The sequence below is a fragment of the Gymnoscopelus braueri genome (genome assembly GCF_963280865.1).
Source record: "Gymnoscopelus braueri genome assembly, chromosome: 10".
NCBI classification, from domain to species: Eukaryota; Metazoa; Chordata; class Actinopteri; order Myctophiformes; family Myctophidae; genus Gymnoscopelus; species Gymnoscopelus braueri.
This window is the reverse complement of record NC_137611.1, coordinates 10,264,344-10,276,808: the sequence shown is the minus strand read 5'-3', so window position 1 is coordinate 10,276,808 and position 12,465 is coordinate 10,264,344.

Below are 12,465 nucleotides of genomic sequence, written 5' to 3'. Positions count from 1 at the left end.
AAACACAGTATTGTAAAAAAAAAAAAAAAAAGAGAGAGAACAAAGTACTGGATTTGTGTAAGGAAAATAAATTTGTGTTTAAAAAATCGTGAGAAATCATATCGTGAACCTAGTATCGTGATTTGTATCATATTGTGAGTGAATCGTTACATGTTGTTTATCCCCTCATGCCGATTTTGTTTTTAATCAGACGTTAAAAATGATTCTTTCTATACCAATCTTCTTCTTCTTCTTCCTCATCTTCTTCTTCGTCTTCTTCTTGTATTTAAATAATAATAATAATAATAATTGCAGCATTTGAATTACTGATTATTACTGATTATTGTTCAATATCACTGATATCACTTCATTTCACAGAAAGATAAAAGGCATTTCACAGTGCGGTGCTGTGATATTTTACAGAATTTGGAGAACTGGGTCACATTGTGATTTTAATCCACGTTTTCATTTATCTTGCTTGTCTTTGGGTGACATCTTAATATTTGTAATCTTTCAGGGACTCATATAATGGATGACATTGCTCCTTTAAAGACTAACATAATTTGTGGAGAAATAAAAGCACTTTGGACGAATGCAGATTGAGTGAAGGCAAAACATTTTTTTACCGCAAATCTGAGCCATAAAAGGGCGTACGAACAAACTACAGGTTGATTATAACACTGGTGTTCAAAGTGGGGTCTGGGGACCCCCATGGATCCTTGAGGGGGTTCAAGGGGGTCCACAGCAAAAGGGGCAGTTTAACCAGTTTAACCTTATTGTTCATATAATTTGATCTGTAAAGTGAGTTTGCAGATCTGCTATTTTCAAAACATTTCGGAAAATCGTAATTTTTTTACGTATCAATTTGGGGTCCTTAACATGGAAATGCTTGAGAACCCCTGAAAGGATCTGTTCAAGAAATGAAAACATCCACACAGCTCATATAACCTCAAATTATCTGTGGTAAATTTGCATAATTCTAATGAATTCTTAGATCTATACCTGCTGAGCTCCACTCCTTGGAGAAATGTAATGAATGCCTGGTATTTTAATTATAACATATACTGTATACAGAGCAATCTTCGTTCCTACTCTCACCTTTTTTTCAATGTCTATTCTTAGCCTAGACGTTGATTATCTGTTTTTAAGCGTCTATAGAGCACCGAAGTCTGACGTAATTTACACATCCTACCTGGTTCGCGGTTTTCCACCCCCGTTCTGAATTCCCATAGACGTCTTTAATATCACGTCAAATAAGAACTGTGTTCCAAAAATGAACAAATGATCCTGGCGGTTTGACTCTTATGGATATGAAGCATCAACTGACGGTGAGAAAATTATAATGTTACTTCCGACGAATTAGTTACATTTTCGTCAGAAACAGACTGTACCAAATATAAGTGATTGACTATCATAAACTGCTCCTTCACTTGGAAAGGAACCAGCTTAGGTGGTTCGGGCATCTATGGATGCCTCCCGAGCGTCTCCCTAGGGAGGTCCTTGCTGCACGTCCCACTGCGAGGAGGAGACCCCCTGGTAGACCAAGGACCAGTCGGGGGGGGGATTATATCTCCACACTGGCCTTGGAATGACCTCAGGACCCAGGCTAATGTTGCTCAGGAAAGGGAAGTCTGGAGCTCTATGCTGAAACTGTTGCCCCCGCGACCCGATTCTGGATAAGCGGTTGAAGATGGATGGACAATAGCATAGTAGGAATAGAAAGTACTGTTCCTGAAGAAACAGTGTGGGATCGCTAAGAATGTTGATAGTATCACACTAGAAAGTACTGTTCCTGATTAATTCTGTCTTACCTATTTATATTACATTTGTGATGTCACGGGAAGCTTGACCAATCCGAAAACGGGCGGAATAATAATATAACTAGTGAAGATAACATTAGTGTGATCGCTAAAGCGATCCCACAAATAACATTGGGTCAGATGGGTGGGCCACAAATGCTTTCAATATTTTTAAGTGGGCCTGATTCATATCATTTCATTCACTTTGTGAACCAATGCAATAGTCCATACAATTCTGCTTCATGGCCTTGAACATTACTTTAGGCCTTGGAGGCATATAGTTCTTAACTGGCTTGCATCCTATCTCAGGGGAAGGTCTTTTTCTGCTTCTATCTGCAACTTTGAATTAGGCATTCCGTATGGAGTCCCTCAGGGGTCGATCCTTGGTCCACTGCTGTTCATTGTGTCTATATCATTCAACAATATAACATTTCATATCAATGTTATGGCAATCTGGCCAAATAAAAAGGAAAAACAGCGCCCTCTGCTGTTTTTTACTTATTCACTTGGCTCTGGGACAAGCTCAACGGAGCACCCGTGCGCAAGGAAACCGGGGTTTTTGGTCTGCCTTCAGCGCTCCACTTCCGGTGGTGCCACTATGTTTTCATTCCCACTAACAATATTTCTCCACGGAACACTAACACCAATTCTCCCAAAGAACATGGATCATTTTGGTTATAAGCCCACTTGTTTCTATGATGAAAGAGCAATTTAAAAAGTTACTAACTTTCCGTGGTCTTGTCGGCTTCGAGGACGCTATTGTTAAATGAGTTTCGGCTTGTTTCTAGTGGGGAAGGAACGGCACACACGTAAATCCCGCCCACTACATTTGATTGGGTAAAGCGCGGCCTGCTTCCTGATCTGATAGCACGCCCACTTGTAACCAATGCGGGTTGTCAACACGGCTACCGACAGATTCAAACGCAGAGTAGAATCTGTTCTTGAGAGATTAATGTTATGGTGATGATACAAAGTTATACATTTCTGTTTCTGCCAACTACCTCAGTCCAGTGCATGTGCACTGTTGATATCAAAGACTGATGACTAACAACTTTTTTTGCTTGTTGTTTTTACAGCAAACAATGACAAAACAGAGATTCTAAGTGAGTTCCAAGTCACCAGATTCACTCCTTACCATCTCCCCTCTCAGTAAAACCACGTGAGTATGCCAAAAAACGTGGTGTGATTTTAGATTTTAGATGCCAAAGCTTATAACTTTCAAAACCACAAAATTAATATCTTCAAGACTGCCTTTTATCATCTAAGGAACAAGTTTGACGCTTCCCATCAACAGTCAGATGATGAAAACATTGGTTCATGTTTTTACTTCCAGTAGACTTTACAGATTGCTAAAGGATTTTTTTTGCTGGACTCCTTCCAACACTGTTGACAAGCAGAGTGAATAAACACAGAACAGATCCCTTAGATCATCAGATAAAGGTCTCCTCATTAAACCTGGAATACATTGTAAATCAGGTTACGATGCCTTCAGTCATTATGCTTCTGCTCTCTGGGATCCTCTACCACTTTGAATTAAGCCTTGCTTACCACGAGGCTTCTTCTAACCCATTAAAACCCATTATTTTATACTTTTGGCTATTCAAAAATAGCAGATCTACAAGCTCATATCACGGCACTGAGTGCCGCACTATGAGCTTGTAGATCTGCAATTTTTTTTTTATCGTGAACATTAGTGCAAATATTTAAATATATATATATTTTTGTAAAAAAAAAATACTCAAATCTTTGCTTCTGGGGTTCCCTGGAAGAACATATTTTGAGATTGGGTTCCGCGGCCAAATACCTATCATTTTGGGGGTCCTTGACATGAAACAGTTTGAGAACCTCTGACATTATAGCTACATAAGTTTTTTTTTCAAAAAACTGTTAGGATTTAGAAGGCAAGAATCCCCAGAAGCAAAGATTTGAGTTACAAATGTGCGCTTCAAAAAATACATATTCAAAGATTTGCAAAAATGTTTTTATATACAATAAAAAAATATAGCAGATCAGATCTTCAAGCTCATATAGCACGGCACCCGCTATATGAGCTTGTATATTTGCTATTTTTGAATAGCCAAAGAAATCTAAAAGTATTCCCAGTCTTAATGGGTAAAAAGCAGACTAAAACATATCTCTTTTCATGTTTATTGTACTGTTGCTTTACTGTCATTAATGTTTATGTTATCTCATCTCATTACATGGCTTGGCTGAATGATCAAGTCATAGTGATTGGTGAATCACAGCTATTCAGTGGTCTGTTATCTGTTGATAACAGACGGTTGCTATGGACATGAGACTGAGCACCAGGATCATAGCAATCTGTGGTGCTTGGTTTTTGCACATTAAACCAGAGATGAAGCAGGGACCCCCCCACTGTATAAAATTGTGTTGATTTTGTAGACGGCTTGTTGGACAGCGCTATCATGTGTAAATTAATGTTGTGTTAATGTGTATTTCCAGACATTTATCCACTTAAACCCTCAATACTCCAGTAAACTTTTGCCTGTACAAAGGCGTTGTGAGCTTGTAGATCAAGTATTTTCGACGGCAAATGTTCCCCCAGAATAGGGATGCTATAGCGCTCAAGTGGTAAATAAAAAAAAATAAGGAAAAAAAAGTTCCTATCAGACAAAGATTTGGCGGACCCCCTGTAGTAACTCTGAGGTCCCCCTTGGAGTCCCGGACCCCCTGTTGAAGACCCCTGCATTAAACAGTGCACTAAGGAATATTTTTGAAAACATTTGAGGAAAAGGAAATTGTACTGTAAGGAGTAAGCAGTGACTGCCAATGACGAGATTCTTGTCATGTGGTGTTTCCAGTGGTTTACGATAGAGGGCGCTCTTCCGCAGCCTGTGAACGATCCCAGGATCACCCAAGAAGAGTACACCCAGAAATCACGTGATCACAACAAAATTAAGCTGGTTTCGTTTAGAATTATAGGATTTATAGAAATACATTTTCTCTGCTTTCTGTTGCTTTTTGGCGAAAACAAGCCCCATTCACCTGCCCATAACTAACGGATTATCCCGACGGCACGCTTTTCCCCCCCGATTCTCCAAGACCCCCCTACGTCTTTTGAGGCGATCGCCAGGTGGATCGTTATGAAGAATAATATTCTATGATTTTTCATAGGTTAGTAGAAACGCTCAAAATGGCTGGCAAGGGCAGGTATAGACGATGTTTTAACTCTGGCACTTAAAGAGTAAAGTATGGTTTTGTGGTTACAGTAATTACATGTCTGTGATTTGGTTTACAGTCAAACTCTACTGTAATTGTATCTAGAGTGAGTGATGCCCACGGGCATAACACCATGAGGGAGCTCATCTGACCTTGTTCACCCAAAGATTCGGCTCAAACCTGGGGAAAAATGCATTCTACTATGCTGCCACCAACATGTGGAATGCCTTACCAAAACCCATTAAAGATCTCAACTCTGTTAATATAAATAGCTTTTGATACTACCAGTGGTGGAAAAAGTACTCAGAAGTAAAAGTCCGGAATTAAAAATGTACTTGAGTAAAAGTAAAACAGTATTGGCATCAAAATATGGACAGCATAGGACACCTCAAATCCTGAACAAAATTGATCCCGGTAGGTCCCCATTGTGTATCAAATGCAAAACTGAGGTTGGTACTTATATACACTGTTTCTGGGAGTGTTCCAAGATTTCCAAATTCTGGTCTTGTGTAGCAAAATAATTGAGTTCAATTTTTCAGTCTAAGACCTGTAAAGATTCTGGGCAATTTTTATTAGGGCTGCCATCTAAATTTGGGGTTTTAGACCCTAGAAGAGCTAAGCTTCTTGATAAGCTCCTCTGTGTGGCCCGAAAATTCATTTTATTCAACTGGATTCACGAGAAACCTCCATCAGTGACTCAGTGGTATAGAGAAATATATAGAGTACTCCCAATGGAAAGACTCAGTGCTAAAATAAAAGGGAAGGAAAATAACTTCATGGCTATATGGCAGCCACTGATAGATTACTTGCCCAAGGATCTATCTACTTTGATTTATAAGGGAAGTGATTCTTTGGATTGGAAAGCCCCGGTTGTACTCTTACAATTTGCCTTTTGATGTGCTCTTGTGTGTTTCTTTTTATATGAATGTTTAACTGCGTGTGCGTCTATAATCTTGTCACTGTAATATGCTGCTTGCCCTCCCTTTATTTGTTATTATTTTGTGTTTTGTTTTTTGAGTTTTTGTTTGTTCTCTTTGCATTGTATGTCTTTTAATTTAATTTATTTTATTCCAGTTTGTTTATTTGAATACAATTATGACACAACTTTCTGTGAAAAAAGAAAAAGTCAATAAAAAGGTATTTAAAAAAGATATATATATATATACTTAAAGTACCTAAAGTAAAAGTACTCAATGTGCAGAATGTCCCATTTCACAAGTTCAAAATGTATAAAAATCATTTGAAAAGAGCAGATCTACAAACTCACAATGAGTCGTGACACAGATGCGTTCCCGTTTTAATGGCTTAAATGCAGTCAAGAAGGTGGCATTTGCTATACAAATACATCTGGGTCAAGTTGAGCTCTTTGCTCATTTTCTACTCTGTGTGCAAACATGTTCCCAACATTAAATCTGACACCCTGACAGGAGTCAAAACACTTGACTTTCTCATTTCTTATCCCCACGCATACATACAGCATGGAGGCAGGAATAGCATATCTCACTCTAATGGATAAAAATGGATTATGTCTCAAGCAGTTTTATTTTATGACCTCAAAGCTAATGGCCTTGATCCATATTCCTCTGCAAAGATAATCAGATTTGCGGCTTGGTTATTGACACAGAAAGTCGTTTCGAATCATTCGGATGAGGGCACCGCCGGAGCGGCTCAAATCTTCACCAATCCAGATTTTTATTGTTACATCTCATTTGAGTACACAAAGAGTCACATTCTTGTGATTTTTGGTTCCTCAGCGTTGTAGCAGAAATGACAACGATAACGAATACATCATTTAGAGTAGCAAACTTAGAGGTGCTTGAAAGTGCTGCTGCGTGCATAGGTCTTACTTATAAATATTATCTCTATGTGTGTATGTACTGTACAGTATGTAGTATCTATACATGTATGTATGTGTATGTGTATTTACTGTACACAAGGGCACCGATACTGTGGGTGCCTCGGGGCTAAAGCACCCAGGCGAAATGACCAGCACCCAGTGGGCGAGGGGGGCGCGCAGCCGCACGCACGTACTCGCAGCGCGCTCCCATTTGTTTATGTTTTGCCGGCTTCAGACTTTGTCTTCACCTAGCAGGTAAATTAACCGAATTAAAGTTACAAAACCCCCCCAAAAAAGTAAAATATCCGCCCAGAAACCAAAAATGTTCGCGGCGCGGGCACGCAGGGGCACTGACGCACGCGTGCGCACGCCAGGCAGCACACCCAATAGAGCTGACAAATATCGGCGCCCCTGATTGTACATGCATATAATAATAATAATGATACATTTTATTTGTATTGCACTTTACATTTGAAACAAACCTCAAAGTGCTACAGTACATAATAAAACAGATAAAGAAAACCATTTGCAAGATAATCAAAATCAAAAAGTCTAAAACAGGATTAAAACATGTTTAAAACAAGTTTAAAAAGGAGAGACAGGGTTATTAAACCGTCTTAAAAAGCTAACCAAAAGCTTTGTTAAAATGGTAGGTTTTTAGTGCTCTCTTAAAAGTGATCACAGATTGTGGAGCAGCTGCATAAAATGCATATGTGTGTCATGCACTCTCAACAGGCAAAGTGTTATGTGCCAGTACTGTATGTGTTTTAACACATAAAATCCAGGAAAGCATCTGTGTAATTTCAGATTTTAGCGTTGGCTATTCAAAAATAGCAGATACTGTACTGTTTATAAGCTCACAGCACGTCACATCATGCCTTGCTGCGAGCTTATATCTGCTATTTTTGTGTGTGTGAGAAGTACTGATCTAGAAGGCATTTGTAGAATCGACCTCAGGTTTTAATCGGTTAATATTGAGGTAGGTGTGTGAGTGTGCTATTAGAGCACACGTGCGTACGCGCGTGCGTGCATGTTTGTGTGAGGTGGGCAGACAGGCATGAAGGCCTTAGGCCTATAGTGTCAATCGTTCATAACCTGATTGCCTTGGTACAGTGTATTATTGTAAGTACTTTACACAAAGCAGACAGAGGACACATGAGGTCACTTCCTCCCACTCCTCAGCTCTGGTAAACAGTCATTCATGGTCATGAATTAATTTGAGTCTCATTGAACCCATTTTTAGCCCCGCTAACTGCAGGGAGGCAAGGACGGCCGAATCAGCCCTTCACCCACACCTTCACCACAACGCTTCCAGAACTACTAGTCTGGAATGGACTGCCATGGAATATGCAGTATGCACCGTCATGCTCCCCACACACAGAAAAAACAAGGTTCTTAAATTGTTCTTTAAAAGGCTATATGGTTCCACATCCATCGCCTACTAAAGAACCATTATTTAGTGAATGGTTCTTCATGTTCCTCATATAGTTCTAGAGAAACATTTTTATCAAAGTTCTTTGAGATGCCCCAAATAACCATGTTTTATCGTTTTTTGAGGCACTTTGAGGCCACTTAAACCGTAGTATTCCTAGGGCATAACTTAATAGGCGAAAATAGCAGATCTACAATTTTGGAGATGTTCAATTTGTCGACAAAGAGATTTGGCGTAGAGGGTAAAAAAGGAGCAGACAAAGTATAGAGCTCTGAGGGACCCCGAACGATGAAGTATAGAGTTTAAGGGGTTACACGTTATTATTTAGAGAACCATTCAAAATAAACTGTTCCTCAAAGAACAATAGTCTGAAAGCAGTGGTGTGTTCTACCTATATACGTAGTGTGACCTGCAGAACATTTTCGTAGCCAAGCGTAGCCATCCAAAAACCGTACCAGAAAGCATATCTGATATGCAGGAGGAGGGGCTGGGGGGGGCAGCAAGAATGTAGACTTCAGTTCAAATAGCCTTTTTCATGTGATAATGTGGCGTCTGCAGGTGAGGGCTTATGTGCGACTATTGTCTTGAGGTGATAATGACCGCTGGCTGTTAGAGTTTTGAAGTAATTCACACATTAACTAGTTAACAGTAGAGCGGTTATTTCATTCGGCGACCACACACGCGTGCGTACATACGGGCGCATGTGCGCGTGCACGTGCCGTGCGTGTGGGAGGGAATAATTATAGTATGCCCTCCGAAAAGAAACTAGAACACACCTCTGTCTGAAAGCTTTTTTCTGGAACCAAACAGTTTCGGTTTCCAATTGGCACCTTTATCTTTCTGTGCCCAGAAAAGGGACGCTATGGGGTTCAAGGTGGTTATATGAGAGTGGCTTCACAGTTAAATAGGACTTTAATGGCGTTAATGACGAGGTGGTGAGAGAGAGAGAGAGGAAGTGAGACGTGACGCAGACACCAGGCATTAATATTAGATTTTCTGTCTGAGACGACGGAGAGCAGAACTCTTTGCCTTGAACCGGCTGACACTGATACTGCTTTACTGTCAAAGCGGATGAAGCAGCGAGCTGCATATGAAACGTGTTTAATTTATTCATTACGCAGCCAGACTACAGTTGCATCCTCATTTGATTAATGGGAGCCAACGAGTCAATATTTTATTACCCCCTCATTGCCCTCCAGGAGGCCGAGGACAGTTAAGGGAAAGAGTCACGTTCACCCCGAGTTTATATCCTTCCCTTCTCACCTTAAGTCACACAAAAACACCTGAGCTCCCTGCAATAATAATACAAGTATATTGTTGCTGTCGGGCAGAAACCTCTTATCTCCATATTCTAACGGTTTGTGCTTTTTCGTAAATCAACAGCATCACACAAAAGTATCAGATCCACAAGGTCGAAATGCAGCTCGAAACACGGCGCAAAGTGATTTGTTGAATCATTGGTTCCCAAACTTTTATTTAATTTGAAGGACCCCACAGGGGTTGACACTAAACGGCTGCCCGATTGCCCGTGGACTCAACCTGCATGAGCTCCGAAGAAAATAGCTAATCTAAAAGCTCACGTTGTTTCAATTTCAGCTCATTCAAGCCTTCTTTCCCAGTAGAAAATACTTTTGCGATTATTTAACTCTACGGGCGGGAATATGCGTGAGATGAGCACGGCTGCATCCCACCCACGATTTTCTTTTATAAATCTCATCAGCACGATTCAGCAGATGGGATTTCAAACCGGCCGTGCCAGCCCAGTACTGACGTTTATTATAGAAACGTCAAAGCTTAGCACGTGTCAACTAAGTCAGACGAACGTAAACCCTTGATGGTGGACTTCAAAATAAGAGCACTTTGTCAAGTTGTGGGAAAGTAAGTGTCTTCTGGTCTGTGGAATGTAGAACAAGAGCACACTTGACCTATAATGTCTATAATTTCACTGCTGCTATACATATATATCATATTGATAGCTATTTAGATATTTGGCATACATATTGAGATATGACACATTTTATCACACAGCCCCAGAATTAGCAAGTAAAAAATAAGTGTTAAATTGAACGATAATTCAAATTTTACCTGTTTTGTTTACTTTCTTTACTTTTCGGACGGGCAAGTGCCTCTGAGACCCACATAACTCTGAGAGTGCACAAATGCCATTTGTACACTCTCAGAATTACAGACCTGTAAGGGTCCATTAGGACGCCCTCTCAAGGAACCCTGAAGGTCCCCAGACCCCACTTTGAGAACCACTGTGTTGAAGTGTCGAAGAGAGAGAGAGAGACGCAGTAGCGTGTGCGTGTCATTGTATTTTATTTCCAAGTAAATTCAATGGAAGCTAATAGTTAGCTCTGAGGCTATATTTCCATCCACAGGTGTCCTTTATGTGTCGTCCAGTCATGCACAAATGCCTTATAAAAAGATAATACTCCTCAAAACACGTGGACATATCATAGCAGGGGTGATATTGTTCTACAATCACTTGATACTTGTGTTGTGAAAATGAGGATAAGTCACGTTTGGCAAATTCCATGCATTTTTTTTATTTTTAAGAGATATTTTTTGGCTTTTTCTGCCTTTATTTGATAGTATACAGTAGCGGAAATGGGGACCTAGAGATGGGGAGTGACACGCAGCAAAGGTCATCGGGAACGGGATTCGAACCTGCGACACACTGTCAGGCTGCATTAGAAGCCTATCCGTGCCCGGACCGCTATGCCAGCCGCCCAGGCCATAATCCATGCATTTCTGTGTCCTCGGACAGACGTTTAGGGGACCAATGGCATTACATCTCTTTACACACACGCACAGGCGCACATATGGACGGACGCAAGCACACACACAACTACGCACGCACACGTGCACATGCACGCAAATACCGCACCTCTCAAATGACCAGGGCTATTTCCCGCTGTGTAACTCTATATAGTATAGTCGTCCCAACAGCAAATAGTTAAACAGTCACACTCTGAACACTGATCTGGAGGTTGATACTAATCATTATTACTATACTAATTATTATTGATACTAATCATTATTAGTATTATCCAGTGTCTGTTCCACAACGGTGGAAGAAGTACTCCAATTTCTTTTTACTTCGTACATTGTGGTACAAGCAATACCGCAATGTAGAAATACTCAAAATGTATTCAACATTTTTATTAAAGGTGCAAAAGTATTGGCGTCAAACTATACTTACAGTACCAAAGTAAAAGTACTCTAATTTTTCAAAAGGTGTCAAAATACTAAGTTGAAAATAGCAGATACAAAAGCTCAAATACCAGATCTACAAGCTCACACCGCATCGCGATGGGATGCGTTATGAGCTTGTAGATCGGCAAATTTTTAATAGCTGTATTCACAATCTGAATCTACAAAGGAGCTAGTAAAGCTGTCAATTAATTGTAGTGGAGTAAAAAGTAAAATATTTGCCTCTGAGATGTAGTGGAGTAGAAGTATTAGAGAAGCAAGAGGGAAATTTATTCAGTATAAAATAATTCATAGATATTATTTTACACCGACTAGATTACTTAAAATGGGAATAGCAGATAACAATACATGTTGGAAATGTAATGAAGAGGTTGGCACGTATATGCATATGATATGGGATTGTCGCATGGTGTATCCATTCTGGTGTACAGTTTTAAAATATTTGGAGAAATGGGTGGGACTCACTCTGTCCCCACAACCGCGGCTCTGCCTATTGGGGGACAGGGCAGCGGTTCCTGGGATAAATAACAACGAATTCACTATTGTGAAAGTTGGACTTGTTACAGCTGCCAGAATACTGCTGCGGAATTGGAAGATCCCTAGGACACCTGGGCTTAAGGGCGCGCTCCCACCAAGAGTTGGCTGGCCGCTGTTAAACGCAGGTTGTGCGCGGCCACAGTTTTTTGCAGCCAGCGGATTCTAAAAAACGGGAGTGTCGCGCCTGTCACTCACTTTCAGGACCCTCCCCGCAGCCCGCACTGCCCACTGCCTGCTGCCTTGAGCACCATGTTGCTTCCTGAGTCTTGAGACGGTCCGCCTTCGACTCACCTGATTGGACAGAGGGAGAAAATCAACGCCTGCCTCCAGCAGTTTTATGCTTAGTCGCGGAAAGCAGATAAACGCAAGGTCTGCGCGAGAGGCGGAAAAATCTGCTCTTGCGTGAATCAACGCATTTGCATTGACAATGCATTGGCAGATTCTGCAAACAGCGGCCAGCCAACTCTTGGTGGGAGCGCGCCCTA